The 16,735-nt window shown below is 40.3% G+C and overlaps 1 long non-coding RNA gene across 1 annotated transcript in view; it reads right to left on the bottom strand.

The window, feature by feature from the left end:
• The window catches only part of LOC106902423, an 84,322-nt gene extending 68,164 nt beyond the window's left edge, over nucleotides 1-16,158 (bottom strand). The window contains exon 1 of the long non-coding RNA XR_001414495.1: nucleotides 16,029-16,158. This is a non-coding gene — a long non-coding RNA (uncharacterized LOC106902423). The remainder of the gene's footprint in view (nucleotides 1-16,028) is intronic.
• Nucleotides 16,159-16,735: the final 577 nt, after the last annotated feature.

Raw genomic sequence — 16,735 nt, forward strand, 5'->3', positions numbered from 1 at the left:
GAAACTAGCACTGAAAGAGCAGTGATGTCCATGCAACACTATTAGGACATAATGAAGATAATATCCCAGACCCCAGAGCAGTACAGTAGCACTGACACAACTTTGTACATGAGCTATTGAGGGCTTTCACCAACACTTGTCATCTTAGCTGCAACACTGGGCTGATCCAGTTGATCTAGATGAGGACTGAGCCCCAGCATTGTGAGCTTCAAGATCTCTGCACCAGCCTCTACTGCATGGTATAGAGTATTGAAATCAAGTATGTAGCATAAGGACTGAGATTACGTCTCACTATGAAGAACCCTGTTAGAGATGAATGTTGGCAAGTGAAATATTGTTGGTAAATCCAGGAAAAGTTAATAATTTCCATAAGAAGTCTGCAGAGCAATCCAGCCCAAGTATTTAGGCTATTCCCTCTGACACACAGTGGCTAAGGACTAAATTCATCCGCAATGCAGTTTTGTCTAGTTATCCATAAGGTTCACATTTGCCAAGCCCTTCCAAAGTAGTTGATTGTTTTTATGCATAAAGTGGGTAAACAACTCCAGAAATACAATACGCAACATCCTTCTGAAACGCATTCAGAGTTACACCGAGAGCTGAGCTGGGAAACATTGTAGGGAAAGGATTTTTACTGTTCCTTCCTTGTAAAATAACAGAAATGAAAACTTGGGCTTGGATCTCAGCTGAGAAAAGCCTGAGGCAGGGCTGGGCTCAGGGTAGAAGCCAAGCTGCAGACCAGCCAGGCATGGGCTCGGATCCCAAAGTCACAGGGACCTGATGAACAGACATCTGATGAACAGCAATGTGATAAGGAAGTTTAGACATTTCCAGGGTACTGTGCAGTAGCATGGAACTTACATTATTTTGTCTAAGCTTTCTTTAAGTCCTTACATCCACCCTGCAGACTCGGACGAAGACCCTTGTGCTTCTTCTCTGACAGTATTCACTCTTAGTCCAGTGAAGAATAAAACAAAAGAACTGGAGCCTTGGACAATATTGAAAAAAAAAAACAAAATTATGTTTTATTTTCAGGCTCCATCTTTGCTCACAGTGACAATTTGCACAGCTCTAGCCCAGTTATTTCTGTGTTATTACATCTGCAAACACAGTTGGCAACAGCTCTTGCCAGTCACATACACAGATATGGGATCTCCTCGACCCTGCACTTCACAGATCTCCGATGTGCTTGCTTTCTGGAACTGTGCCATCAGCATCACTGCAGTACTGTGAGAGGGACCCAGAGGTATCTGGGATGCAAACTGAGGATAAGGCCAGCAGGGGCAACAGAAGGAAATCACCCACACAGACAAGACACTCACCCAACCTGCCCAGCTTGAGCAATACAAAAAACTAATACCTGCGGGAACAGAAAGCTCTCACATAAACAGGGATAATCACACCATCAGGACAAAGAATTAGTGCTTCTTATTCAATTTATTATGTAGGCTATACATCCCAAATTTTAAGATCTTTCTCCCACAAGAAGAAAGTGTTAAAGGATGCTGACACTTGTTACGTGCTGGTCTTTAGACAGATACAGCACAAGGCCACATTTCAGATATCCAAGATCTTTTAAAAATGTAGTATTTCCAGTAATGTGCAGTTTATGCTTTGTTGGGAAAGACCTGGCCTACTCCATATCACAACCGTGAATCCACCTTTCTTCAGGCATCAGTCTGTGAGCCAACAGATACTACTCATGCTTTCTTATGATTTATGGCCAGGCCCTTCTACAGGCACAAAAAAAATTGAACACAGTTCAAGATAACAGGATGAGCAAAACCATGAAGAAGAACCAATACCAAGAAACATACTCAACAGGGATTTTTTTTCATTTTTTCTTATTATTTATCTTGAGAAAGATGTGGGTGATATTAAGGGAGAAGTTTACATTCCACTCACAACTTCCACCATATAGAAATTAGGATGTGGATTAATATTAACCCCGTCAAGGAATAGTAATCTTTCCCAAAGGAGAAAGTGACTTGTTTGTCTTGCACTGGTCCTGACCATCACTTGACAACAGAGAGCTATCAAAATGCAGAACAAGCAAGAACCTATGTCATCCTCAGAAATATTGCCAGGAGAGAACACCTGCCAATTAAATAATTTCAAATCATCTTGCCTGTTACAGGAGGCAGCTCTGCAGCCTGAAAAGTTGGACACATTCTTAAAGGGTGGACACTGCAGTCAGGTTATCCTCTGTTTCCTCCATGCACAGAACCTCAACAAATCTCTGTATGGATTTATGCTAAAAGGTGGTTCTTCAAAGCAACAAACAAGCACACAGGAGCTTTACTCAGACATTTGGTTTAGCTAACACATTTTTCTTACTGCCTCTGTGTTCACAGTTTCAAAACTAGGATTGCAACATAATCTGTCACTCTTCTCTAGCAAAAATTATCCACAAAGCATTTCCTACAGAAATCCATTTGCTGGAATCCGTTCCTTGATCCTGACCAGCTTTGAAACTGAGCTATTCAATACTTGATCACTGTGACAGCTCACCTGCCCCTGCAAGGACTTTCTCTTGGCAATTTCCAGGGCGGAATTGAAACACCAAAGGGAGGGTGATTACACGTAAGCAAGGCATTTACACTTTCTTGAGGGTCAGAGCACAGCCAAGGCTCTGCCCACACCTGGGTGTCTAAGGCCATTTGAAAAGACTCAGAGTATCCCACTGGTTTCCATCTACAGAAGGACACAGGTTGCATCTGCCAGTCCCTTGCAGATGTTCTCCATACCTTGGAGCATCCTAAAAAGCACCTGAGTGGGATGCTGAACTGAATCTCTAGTCAAAGAAGTACACAGCAATTCACCCAGCACAGGACATATACTCATGTAGTTTTGGGACTGCAGATAGATTATTTCTGTGCCAACTTCAGTAAAAAGCTTCACTGTAATTCTCATTTTTCTCTAAAAATATTGACCTATAAATGCAGCTTTCCTTGCTGAATCATCCATTTTGCCATTCTTTGTAGCATCTCTCCTAACGACTTTCTAGACACTATTTATTCTTGAAGGCTGCAGCTTCTTCCAAAGAGCTTTTTTCTTCTTGCTTGAGGTAGTTATTTTGCTATATTCAGCACAAATAAAATAATATGAGGACTTCTTCAGATGCAAATTCCTGACATCTTGATCTAGTTGACCCCACTAAGTGGCTCCTTAGTTAACCAAGCTTTGCTCTTTCAAAACCATGTACTTTATTTACAGACCTGCTTTTGCTTATCCATCCATTTCATATAGATAAAACTCATTATTGATTAACCAGATCAATGTTGTTTTCTTCAACCAGCTCATTTGTAGCCTTAAAAAACAGGTAAGAATTGCAACAGCTCATTTTGATTAACCTGTCCATTGTGTTCCCATTCATACCCTGGAAGTGAAAGTCTTGCACAGGGATCCAGTTCTGGGTAGTCGTTACTCTCTAAAATATGACAGTGATCTCAATCAACAGAAACTCAAAAAATCTCCCCACAGTCCAGAGGGGAAAATTAAAATCTCTTTAATTAGCATTTTTCAAAGCATTTTCTCCCCAAAATGAATATGGTGAAGCCACAGTGACACTTTGTATTTCTGGTCCCTAACAATGCTAAATCCTTTCCTCAAATATAGGAAGTTGTGCTTCTCTTCTGGCACTGACATCACAACAATGAAATACTTCCTGTGGTGTGTTATATCAAGCCTCAAGATACTATTTCCTGTGTCCTCTGAAGTATCTGTTCCAAGTAAGGGTCAAAGAATAGGTGGCATTACTAAACAGAAGAATGGGGCAGGGGAAAACAAACCCATAATGTTGTGGTTTCCTCCAAATTTACCAAAACCAGACTGACAGGTGGTCCTCCCCCATCTCGCCTCCCCACAAAAAGAGAGGACAGGAAGAGAAAAGGAGATTTAGAAGTTTAGAATGAACTAAACTACTTTAATGAAGAATTAATATTAAAAAAAAAAAAAACGTATCAAGCTCCCAGGATGACAATCACGTCACCAGCAGGCACTGGGGAAGTCCCAGACTGGACTCAGCAATGGATGGGAATTGGGTTCCAGCTCTGGAGTCAGGAACACACAGATTGGGGTCAAAGGCAGATGAACAGAGTCCTCTTCGAACATCAGCCATCGAAAAAAGTTGAGAGCTTTTATACTGAGCATGGGGCAGATGGGATGGAATACCCCAGTTGGTCAGGTTTGGGTCACCTGTCCTGTCTGCTCCTCCACACAGCTGTGACCCCTCTATGTTTTTCCATTTCCGATCCTCTAATGGGGCAAATAATGAAATTGGCTGACCTTGGTTGTTATAGCAATAAGTATAAGCAAGGGCCTCTCTGCACACCATTCCTTGGGATTTAACACAAACACTGGTCTTACCATTCTGAGAATGAGCAGTTTTCTCCACAATATGCCATTAATTTCAGAGAGTTAGAAGAGACCCAGATAAAATGTAAAATTGCAGAACAGAAAATTGGTTCTGTTTTACATCAAACCAGAACACACAAAAACAAACAAACAAACAAAAAGTCCTTCTATGTTAGAGAATGGAATGAAATTTTTCCTCAGAATAAATGATCAAACCAATAACCAAGACGACTTCCTATAATCAATCACAGAATAAGGAATGAAAAGCTAGAACATTGGAAGATACTTTAATGAAGAAATTTGGAATAAACAATGAATTTAATCTTTTCCCCTTGTGCTTTTTTTTCCGTTTTCTATCTTATTTTTTCCTTTAAAATTACTGCATTTTTTCTCAAAAATCTAGTGGATCCTGTTCATTTTAAGTGTTTTTTCATAGTCACCTCATTGAAGCTGTTTTATAGCATTTTTTATTCTGAAATGGTACAAATCAGTTGTGGGTGAAAAGTAGGTAACATTTTACATAATACAATTAATAGCTGTCCATATTTTCTCAAAATGGTCAGAAAGGCTCTATCTACTCATGCAGCTGTGATTCAATATAGCCATAAACTGAAGGTTCAGTTCCTCACCAGTGTTTCTGAATGTTGTTTCCTGCTGGCACCCAGCGGCCTGCCTTATCCCTGTGACCACCCAGCAGCTAACGGTACCTCACCTGCTCTTCCTTCTTCATCCCAGAACAGAGTCCAGGATCAGAAAGAAATCTGCTCTAACAGTTCTTTCCTGGCTGACTCCTGGCACTGTGAACTTTTCATGCAACTCCTTGTGGTTGCACAACTTGACCCTGAAAAATCTCCTGGGGTTAGTCCAGAGGATAACCCTGTCCCACGTACCTCTAGCTCCCTGCCACTTTCCCACAGCGTGCTGAAACATCACCTGCTTCTTCATTTAACACCTGAAAACAAGAAGACATAAACAGCAAAATGTGGAGGAGGGATGAGAAAAAGTAGGTTCACATGCCTCAAGATAGGTAAGAGAGATCTCATAATCCATCCTCTTTACTGTTGCAGATATACCTAAATATTAAAATACATTTTCTCATAACTGCTGCCTTTAGTTCATCTTGTCTGTCAAAGGCAGTGACTTCATTTGTGGTTTTGTACACACTAACACTAAACAGCCAGCAGTAAGCAGATGTCCTCTGCTGAGCGCTCTCTGTCATAAGACTTTCTGGACTAACAGACACAATATGCTATTTCCACAGGGCTAATTATAATAGGTCAAAGGAAAACATCCTCTGAGCAACTGTGCAATTTCTAAGGAAATCTTTCTTTCTTTGTGAAAGCAGAGATTACTCATAGTATGACAAATCTGAAAGAACTATTAAAGTTTTCACTCCCAGTTGTCACCAATACTTTAAACCTGACATCCAGCTTCCAAAAATATTAATAATTTACCTAACATGTCATTGGAAATACTTTGCCAAAAATGAGAAACTTATTCCCATCCTTTAGGGAATGGTAGTTGTCTAGGATTCTGCTCAATTTTTCATTAGCAATCTTTTGCCCTAATTTCAAAGGAATTGTACTATTGCTAGAAGGACATTGATCTAATAAAGCACTTATTCACAAGCACACCTTCAATGGGATAATCATGTGCTTAAGACAAAAATATCTCTAAGTAAAAGCACTTTTGTTCAGGTCTCTTTCCTAATTTTCTTTAAATATGACATAACACAGCAGCATAGAGCAGCAATATTCCAATTGCTGATACTTTAAATAAAAGAAAGAAACACCTATTCCATGTGATCAGATTTGTAAAGAAAAAACTCAGAAGCTGCCCACAGAGGAATAAGCTTGACAAAGTGGAAATAGGAGAAATAAAATGAACAGAATAAAACTGAGTGGGACTTTCAAAGGAGTTACACAACTTTTTTGCCTCATCTAAGGTGAAATCTCTTACTATTGTGAAAAGTCACCAAGTCTTTCTGTCCATGGGGGTACAAACGGTGGAGGAACACAGCTGATCTCTGACTGCAAAAACAATAAAACTAATGAGGTGACAGAAAGCAGACAGGATACAAAAAGAGTTGGTCTGTGGCAGCTTGATTCCCCATGAAAGTCTGTGGGGTTTTGAATCACAGCTGTGGAAACAAGCTGCTGAATTTCCTCCCCTAAGCCTCCTGGTAATTTTGTAATTTAAGTATAAATACTCTGGAAGTGAGGATTAACAGCACACTGCTGAGTGCCTTTTGTGAGCAGAGGATGCTAGTGGGAGAGAAACTGTGACTTAAAGCTATGTTGTCATGCAACTAAGGCAGCGAGGAAATGAGCCAAGCAAACAATCCCCAGACTGTTTTTTCCTGAGCAGGAGATGATCCACCTTGTCTGGACTTTATAGCAAAAGTGAGTCCATTGATTAAACATTTTTAATACTGCTGATTAATTCAGATTAAGGACTCTGTGTTGTCATGCTCTGTCTGAATAAGAACAAAATGTTTGCTATTAAAGAGAGGATGAAAATGTGCCTATTATTTAATAAGAGTCAATCTGGAAAAAAATGAAACACTTCAGTGTGTTCTTGGTGCATTAGCAAATGTCTGCTGGACAGGCTTCCTTGGACCCCAGACTAGGAACAGAGTATTAATTCTCAGTAAGAAAAAAAAAGGTCACACATTGTAAAATCACTATGGTGACAGAAAGTAGTGAAAATCAAAGGGTGAAAATCAAAGGTTACTCCTACCGCTTATTAGGAATAAGTGCTATGTTCTGTGCTATGCTCTGTGCTATTCCTTTCAGTAATGGAGAATGGAGAGGTACTTTGTTGTTGTGAAATAAGTCTTTTTAACTTTATCCTTGACCCTGTAATTGAACATGCCTGGAAAGTCCCCTTGGCCTGCCTGAAGCCTATTGCAGAATTGGATTCATCTTTATTCCTCAGACACAATCCATGTCTTTAAGGTGCCTTTGTCATTTTTTTATTCCTAAGGGACACTGTTCTGTACTAGGAGGTGCTGATCTGCCATGATACCAATTAGAAAGGTACTCAGACTCTGTAAAGCATCGTCTAAAATGCTTTTATTAGATCTAACTATAAAGAAAGAGAGGATAGTATAGATAATCTATGTCCTTTTAGATTCTGGGAATCTTGAGTTCTGCAGGATCAAACAGGCTTCGATCTGCATGTAGCACACTGTGTAGACCATACCTGAGGAGGATTTGCCCCATTTGGGTCATTCAAGCTATTATAGGGTTTTCTTAGAGTAACACAACAGTATTCATCATTTCTACTGCCAAACAGAGAGGATGTCTGCAGGAGAGCTTGTTGCTGCATTTTTGGATAATAACGCATACTGGTACAACGGGAGCTGCTCTGCAGGATTGTAACTTACCATCACCCCACTGAGTTTATCCAGTGCCAAGGGAGATGCACAGCACAAGCCTAAAGGCAACACTGTACATGCAGCACAGCACAGACACTCAGATTAACTGGTAGATGAATCGCTGTTCAATGTGCAATGGTCTTCCCATCAGTATCACTACAGACACCTGATGCACACCTACCTTGCAGGAACCAAATAGAGCAAAGGCCTAAAGAACCTTGGGGTACATAGAGATAGGTGGATGTCCCTGCGGGGCTTTCTGGAAGACATCATGCCTACACATATTAGGCACCCACATCAGGTGAATGAGATCTCCTTCTGGAGGTTTTCAAGACTATCTGCCTCTCTACGTTAACAGATACTCAACTTAGGCACTTATTTTAGGACAGCTGCTTTGTTTAGTGCTAAAATGTAAGCACAATGTAACCCAAGTTAGGCAGAATATATCCTACTAACTGTCTTCTCTTACCATTCCCAAATTCATATTGTCTTGGATTGCCTTGACTCTTCCCATGGCCACATCTTAAAACCCTCTTATCTTCAATCCTTAAGTAAGAAATTTTTTTCCTAAGCCATTTCCCTTCATCCATGTATAGAAAACTCTCACATGACTTCAGCCATACTCCTGGCTCTGGCGCTCTGTTCCACTGGGTGGGATGGAGAAGGAGGAGCAGGGAGAAGTAGTGCTGAAGTTCAGATGTAACTACCCCTTGATCTATGAATCTGGAGGAGAAAGAGGAGCCTAAGGGCTCAAACAGATCAGCTGAACAGGTTTAAGTTGTGGCAGCTCAAGAAAATGCTGCCTCATCCTGCCCATGTCACCACCATGCCAGAAACTGTAGCAGCTGCAGAAGGAAATAATCACTGGCTGCTCAGCCCGGCATTAAAAAATCTGGGGTTTAGCCTAAACCATAAGCCTTTCACTGGCTCTGACACACTTTGAAGTGCTTCTGAAGGTTATATAGAGAAAGTCATCCTTGGGAAAAAGTGGGGTAATTTTTCATTTTTGGGTGTCATTAGTTGCTTGCTGGTTTTATAGCCACCCATCCCAGCAGCTTGCAAGTGCCTCTGGTGGAAGACTCACGAAGATGGCTACAAAACCTGCAAGGCTTGCTCTGGAGTCTCTCTCTCGTTTCCCTTTTGATGGCAAATGGATGACCTAAAGAAAGAATTTTTCTTTTCTTTCGATGTTTTTGGTAACAGTTCATTTCCATCAACTGAGGGAAAGCTCCAAGGACTTTTTAGTCACACTTTATAACCAACAGCATATAATCACAATTTTATTTCTGGGTACATCTGCCATATAATTGTTTTAGAGCACTGATGTCCTGAACCCACTAAGAGGCGTGTAAGAGATGACACAGGACTTACTTATTCCAGATTTCTAAGAAACGCTTATTTCTCTCTGGTTTATCATAATCTGTTGTCTGAACGCTGGCAAGCAACCAGGAGAGTTCTGACACATGGCAGCCTTTTATGCTGTCATATTTGAACATAAATAAAGGACTGAAAAGGAGAACAAGACAGAAACTCCTAAAGGATGGTGCATTTGGTTCTTCTGAAAAAATTCTCTGGCAGCAACACAAGAAAAGCCTGTGCCTGGATCACCACCTGCACGCTCTGAGTCATTAGTCATAGCTGAAGAAGTCAAAGGAAGGTCAGGAGGGAGCAAGAGTCAAGTTCATCAGAGCCAGTTGCAGAAAGACCTCCCATACCCTACTGCAAGCAAATACCTGAAACAGTCAAATGGCCTAAATTGGACAATGGAAACACTCCACAGACAGTACAACAACCAGAGACTTGTGTTCACTCGTTCCCTGGCGTGGCTTGGCAAACTGCAGCTGTTAGGAGCTGCTGCTAAAGCCAGCTGACTTGCACTGATGTGGCACTTGCATGTTCTTGTGTCGTGGGGTCACAGAGACAGCCGAAGGCAGACCCAAGCATAAGCAACCTCTGCCAGACTCCATGGGATTTGGAAGTAGCCTATGGCTCTGGAGGTAAAACTAAAAAAATTAATTCTCTCATAGAAATGAATTCTGCACAAATGTCTCACTGCCCAGTCTGGACACTTGTCAGCTATGCAAAGAATAATTGGGAAAGGAAACCCTCCACCTGCAAACTAAACAGCAAATTAGAGATGCCAAGCTAAGGGAGACACCCAGTCTTCCCTAGTGCTTATGAGAAGTGTTTTATGCCCGACTACCAGGTACATGACAAGTAGTCCAGCATATTAAAAGTAAAGAGATTTGAGATGATAGAACAATACACAGAGCTCAAAATCAGAGTCCAGAACAAACAACAGGTTTACATGCTGTGGCAAATAGCACAAACCAGGAATGGCGCAGCCACAGCAGAAACAAAAGGAAGAATCACAACACCGCTTGCAAGAATTTACCGATGCCATCACAATGAGACAAAGAAGATGAAGTAGAAGCACAAGAAAAGGGTGGAAAATCTTTCCTAGTGCCAAAAAAAAAATTACAGCTGAGAAGGAACAACCAATATAACCACAATTTTAACCTGGACGTATATACATCAGCCAGTGAGGCAAGAGAAACAGGAAAATGGGCACAGAAAGGCAGGACAAAAGCAGAAGGTATGGAAGTAAAACTACAGACCTAAAGCATCCGTTTGGCCTTACTAAAGGAATATGAGAATATGGAATAAGGGAGCAAATAGAAAATTAGAATAAATACAACATGTAATATTATCACTACACTGCTAAAAATATTTTGTTTTTGTTGTTGTCTAGAGGGAACACTGGGGATGAAGCCAACATATTTAAGCAAGAGCTTGACACCTCTTCAAGATACAGAAACTCCCAGCAGAATACAACATAGAACAGAATAACCCAGTAGCTTCAGGTAAAAACAAGAGAAAAGGACAGCACTAAAAGAAGAGTTAAATAAGCTGATTACTCCAGAAGTCACTGCTAAGCAAAAGAGCCCACAGTGTTTCTATTCTTCCATGATCACTGTAGGAAATAAATATATGAAACCTATCATATAGCATAGGTCATATTTGCACCTTTGACCTTCTGGGATTCAAGGGAACACTAAAGTTAGAGATACTGTCTGAATAAAGCTGAGGAGGACTATCTTAACAGACTTTTGGATGTGATCAGAAAATGACCCAGAAAAATAATAAATTTTCATTCTGAACATTACTAGGGCAATATAAAGCTAGCAGTCTGATGACACACTAGTTGGGACAACAAGTGTCTGGGTCCTCAGAAGAAAATTAACTCTTTCCTCCAGGAAATTCTTTCTCTCCTTCAGCTGGATTCCATTTCCCAGACTATTACAGAGCACTCATTCAAGCCTCTCTTCTCCCATAAGCAGCAAAGAATGAGGCATGCATGGTCTATTAACTGACATACATCGACATTAAACATTTGGAAGTGCTACTAAGCTCCCAAGCTCTCTAGACATGCCTAACCCCACAGCAGGAGAGAAACAGATGCTTCTCTTCCTGTTCCCCCTCCAACTCTCCTTGTGCTGATAAGAAACTTGGATATATTTGTGCAGTAAGAGCTGCAAGGTCTTCCAACAGATGAGTGTGGGTGTGAACTATGCTAAGTAAGCCCCTGCTTAAAGTCTCCAGCAATGATGTGTGCTGTTTATGCTCTAACTGGAAGGGTGATAGAGAAAAAGTTGAATCTAGCTCTAGGCTTGATTTCAGCAAAGGAAAGCTGCAGAGAGCAGACTTTAATTATGAGTTTGGCATGTTTTTATGGACAGCAGGAATATTCTTTAAGATAATGGATGTGAATATAGCTGACAGGAAAAAAAAACTTGAGATGAACACTGGAAAGACTTTTAGCTGCTAAATATTTATAATCTGTGCGTTCAGCATGCCTTCATTTAATAAAAACTGCAATATAAAGAGGAAAAGGCAATTAAAAGCACAAATGGCCAAAAATGGCCAAATCCATCTATGGTTATATTTTAATCTAAGATCCAGGAAAGTTCAGAGCAACTAGTTAAAAATGACTACTCATGATAAAAAAAGCAGAACGTCTGAGCATTGCATGTATCTCATACTGCATGGAAGGTCCTCAGCAACCAGGAGACATGATGTACCAAGTTAATGCAAAGTACTGTTCATTGAAAACTATGAACACATTGCAAAAGTTGGAACCAGCTGTCACAATCAAGGAGCGGGATAAGCTCTTGTAGTGCTCTAAAACTCCGTAAACATCTGTGAGCTCACACTGTGTTCACAGCAGAACACTTTCAGTGACAACAGAATTTGTTAATAGGAGTAAATGTAGCCATAATCACAGGTGGAGCCAACAACAGGGGAGGATTATTTTTTAACTAGTCTGCAACAGAGCAAGAAAAGAAATTTTCCCTTGGAAATCACTTCTTTAAATAGGACTAGGACCAAATACCGACACCTTCCTTTTTCACCTGCCTACATCAGAGTTCATTCAGAGTAAAACAGAACTGAGCATCAAGCCTCAAGAGACCCTGAAACTATTATTTCCTTTAGGATATAATGTATCCCAGAGATATTTTCAAAACATTGCTCCTTGAACTGTTTAGAAAAGGTTGCTAAAGCCAGTTCTTGGAAATTGATAAACCAGAGAACCCTAGAGCCTGCATCTGCTGTCTGTACAAATCAGGAATTACTGAATCACTGAAACTGAGATCATCAGACTAGCAGAGGAGAAAGAAGGCCTGTGTTGTCCATTCTCCCTCTCTTCTTTCCCTGAATCAAACCTGTATTGATGACAAGGGCATGCACGTAAAAACAAACTTACTTGTTCATAATGACTTTTCAAAGAAACAATGACTTTCCAATGAAATATTTTTCCACTTGTTTTTGTTTTTTGGTTGTTTTTTTTCCTCTATGTGCATGCTTATTTTGCTCTTTTTCTTTGTTTGTTTGTTTGGCTTAGTCATAATTCTGTATTTGCTTAATACTATGTAAGTTTGATAAACAGCATGCTAAGACACAGACAGATGTTTTCAGAGGCCTGTTTTGAAGTAATTCCAGTGGATAAATGTGGCAGAATTGTGTTCCTTCCTGTGGTGGAAGAAAAGACCTGGCAGTGGTTTTGACAAGAGCTAAAGTCTAACAAGAGCAAGGGACATTTCTGAATATATCAGGGAAAGACAATAGTTACGAGGGCCCTCTATTATTGACTGGTTTTGAATTACCAAGAAAAAATGTGAGACTAGGGAAAACACAGGAGGTCTTTTCCTGGCATTTCTATTGCTGATCAGTCAAGCTATGCCAGGAGGACTCACACAGTCAGTACCAACTCACCATCTCTTCCTGAAAATACCTTCATTTACACAGGCATAATCACAATTGTGTGACCGGACACACATAGCTTCCCTTCCCGCTGTTATTCAGGCCAATTCACACATTAATTTCATGTTTGTCTTATCAAGTTATTGTAGTGGCTATTGCAGCTTTTCTCTCAACTATTTCTTTTCCTCTGAGATTTCCAGGACTTATTATAACTCTTGTGTTTCTGCTTTGCTGTATTAACTAAGTCTCCATGGCCTCATGCCTGTATCCACTGCCTTCAGCTCTACAGAATTTAGCCAAGGATGTCTATAGAAGGTAGCCAGAAGAATAAATCATAAACCGCATTTCATTTCATACAGTGGAGTTAAATTATTTAAGTAATCCTTGTACTTCTACCAGGACTATTAGCACTATTATTTTAAACAAACAGAGACACAAGGATTTAGTAATAACGCCATTTAGTTTCTCTTAAAAGTTTTTATATTGACATAAAACATATTCTTGGGCAACTCATTCATTCACGCCTTAAATTCAATTGCCAGTAAATTCTGTCATTTTCACAATGTCTTTGACGGTTGTGTCCCTTTGACCCATTCAAGCCATTTTCATGACTCAAGTTTTTATATTGCGGTCTTAAGTTTGTCATGGCACACTAAAATATGGAGGTTTTGTGTAATGCACAGAGAGGGTGTCCTTTGGCCCTGTGAGTCAACATCTGCTGCAGGCCTACACACACAAAAACATTCCTCTGCTTGCAACTCCTCCATCTATTCACTTAGTATGGCAGCTCACTGAATAGCTGAGATGCAGTAGTGGCATTCAGCTTTGAAGAGCATACCATGAAGGGAAAATATTTGGGAGGATATTGTGATGAGAATAGATGCTCATTGGAAGAGATGGAAGTGTACTAAAGGAAAATTGCAGAGGTAGGGCTCCTGAGGCATGGAAAGAGAAGGCTGTTGGAGGATGGAAGAGAAATGGCCCGCTACATACAGGGACCTGTCTGTATTTTCATAGTATTGGAGCAAGTATTATTGTTCCTATATAGTGTAATATTGATAGAAGAAATAATAGACTATATATGGCATGAAAATAAAATTTAAGTATTAGAATTATTTGAAATCATATGGTTTCCATTGTGGTTTCATATGAAATCATAATGGTTTCGATTAGTGAAGCATGAGATGGAAATGCACCATATTTCCAATCTGCCCTTCTAACCCTGTCAGCAGAAAACCCCGCCAGGGCTTTAGCTTAAACTCAGTGAATTAATTTCACACTTGTTCAACTTCTACAGAAGACTTCTGAGTTTTGACAGTATTGGTTTGCCTTTTTTTTTTCTTGTTTCACAGTGTTCCAGCATAATCATATACTTAAGGCAACTGTTCTTGTACAGACAGAATACAGTTCAAAATGCCTCAGAGAAACTGTAAGGAGAAAAAAACTGTTGATTAACTTTAGTTTCCATGGAAATCCTTCACAATGTTTTTGGGTTTGTACGTGGTGAACATCATGCGTGAAATGCATATGTGCCATGGCTGAAGGTAGCTTTCTCACTTTCTTCAGGCACATACATTCACTTACACTTATAACAAGAATAACTTGAAAAATTTTGCCAGATTCCCTCAAATGCGTTCCTGCTTTCCCCTGACAACATATGGGGGACCACATCTCCAGCTGGTCTAAATCAAAAGAGGTTTACTGAAGAATATTGATTCTAGAACAAATTAACTCCACAAGTTCAAAGTAGCACATAACATTTTAGAGGCACTTTCTCAATTTTCCATGGCATTTAATCTGCTAGAAACTGTATCTCTACAGTATACCCTATTACTCCAATCTACTGTGTTAGATTTGTGACCTCTTTTGTGTCCTTACCTCAGGGAAATTTTCACATTCTGATAGCACTGTGCTACTGATTAAATTAGTCTTAATATAACATTTTAACAAGCCCTTGAAAAAACAATTTATGGATTTTCTCCCATCTTGAAAAGCCCATTAAACTACACAAATCACTTCCAGAATCTGCTACGGTCAATGAAGAAACTTTTTGTTCAGTTCAGGAAACTATGTGTGTACCAGCCTCTTTGCCAGCAAACTACTGAAGCACCTATGAAGATGGCTCCTACCAGGCAGAATAAGGGTGGTTCCAAGGGACTTGCGAGGAATTTGAAGAATGCAATCTTCCTCAGAGAATGAGAGAAACGTATGAGAAACCAGAGAAAAGCCACTCCTCTGATGAGAAATAGAAAACATCCCCACATTAAACGGAGTAGGTACTTTTGTGACAGTTCTTTTGAGCTTTCTTCATTGTGTTAACAAACATAAACAGTGTGGAGCCCAAGAGGACAGAGGCAGGACCAATAGCATGGAGTCCCTGAGCACATGAACAATGCCCAATAGTTACAGTAAAGGAGTGTCAACTTCCCAACTATTTTCAAAAACTCTGACAGGCTCAAAGCCTTAAGAGTTTTGTCTATATTAAAAATAAAACCACCTTCTCTTAGCTTAAATTATTCAGGTCAGCCAATACAAAAGGAAAGAGAATGGAAGCAAAATCAAAGATCTTCCCAAGTCAACAGATTATGCATTAGTTAAAGGGACCTGTTACAGCTCCCTGTGTTTTCTTTCTTCTCTCTGTAGTTGTAACAGAAATCCAACATGCACATTTTTGTAAACCACATGCCATTTCTTGTGTAAAGTTAGTGCTCCCAAATTGTATGGCTGTAGAATGATAACCAGGACCTCTGAGTGAAAATTGGCTCTTCCTAAGAGGTAAGTTTTGACAGAAGTCTTATGCAAAGAACTCTTCTGTACAAGAAGGAAAGGCAAAAATAGTAAAACTGAAAAGCAATACATTTTACAGAGGTGTCTTTTAGATGACATATCGTTAAGCTGTGTGGGTCATTGCTATGAAATACATTCAAGAATTGGCCAGCAATAAAAGTAGAATTAGGCATTCATATAAATAGTGAGAACATCCAAGGGTCTTTTTGAAGAGGTAAATTTTAAAGACATATATTATTCTTACCTTAGCTCACAAACTAATGAAACAGCCGGAAGGAGGAAGAACCTTCTGAAATGCAGGTTTTGCCCTTAGCTATCTGTCTGACCTTGCATATATCTTTCTCAGATGCTGGCTCCACTAGGACTGGATACTGAACTGAAGGAGCAATTCTTCCTAGCCCACAGATAAATAAGGAGTTCCTGCTATTATCTCTGGTGTTCTTAGGTATTTTCCTGTGGCCTCTTGCACATATATTACATACTGTTACTTATTGCTGCACCACACCATTCCCAGCGGCTCCTGAAGATGTCATAATTCCAAGGGCTTTTCCATCTGTCAGTTGACCCTGAAGACTCCAGTGAGGGGTCCACAACACAGAGCTACACCAGTTGTTATCAACTCAGTCTGCAAGAGCTCAGCCCATTTCTCCCCTGAGATCTCAGAGGGAAGTGCTCAGCAGAGCAGTGTCTGCTGCTCTGCTCAGCGTGGACAGAACTGAGCTGAGCAGCCACTCACAGGAGCTTCCCAAGATCCGATGGACACCATAGCACACCACAGAGCTGCAATCTGCCAGAATACATAATCATACGCAAAGGGCCATGTCCATGTTAAGGAAATGGGTCCAAACCAAAGCCCATTTGCAAGCCAGCAGTTGTGGAAAACTGAGCTCACGTGCAAATGACCCATCTCTTTACCCCAGACTGAATCCAAGTCTCAGCTGTAAGCACCTC

Source organism: Calidris pugnax, unplaced genomic scaffold (genome assembly GCF_001431845.1).
Source record: "Calidris pugnax isolate Ruff unplaced genomic scaffold, ASM143184v1 scaffold20, whole genome shotgun sequence".
NCBI classification, from domain to species: domain Eukaryota; kingdom Metazoa; phylum Chordata; class Aves; order Charadriiformes; family Scolopacidae; genus Calidris; species Calidris pugnax.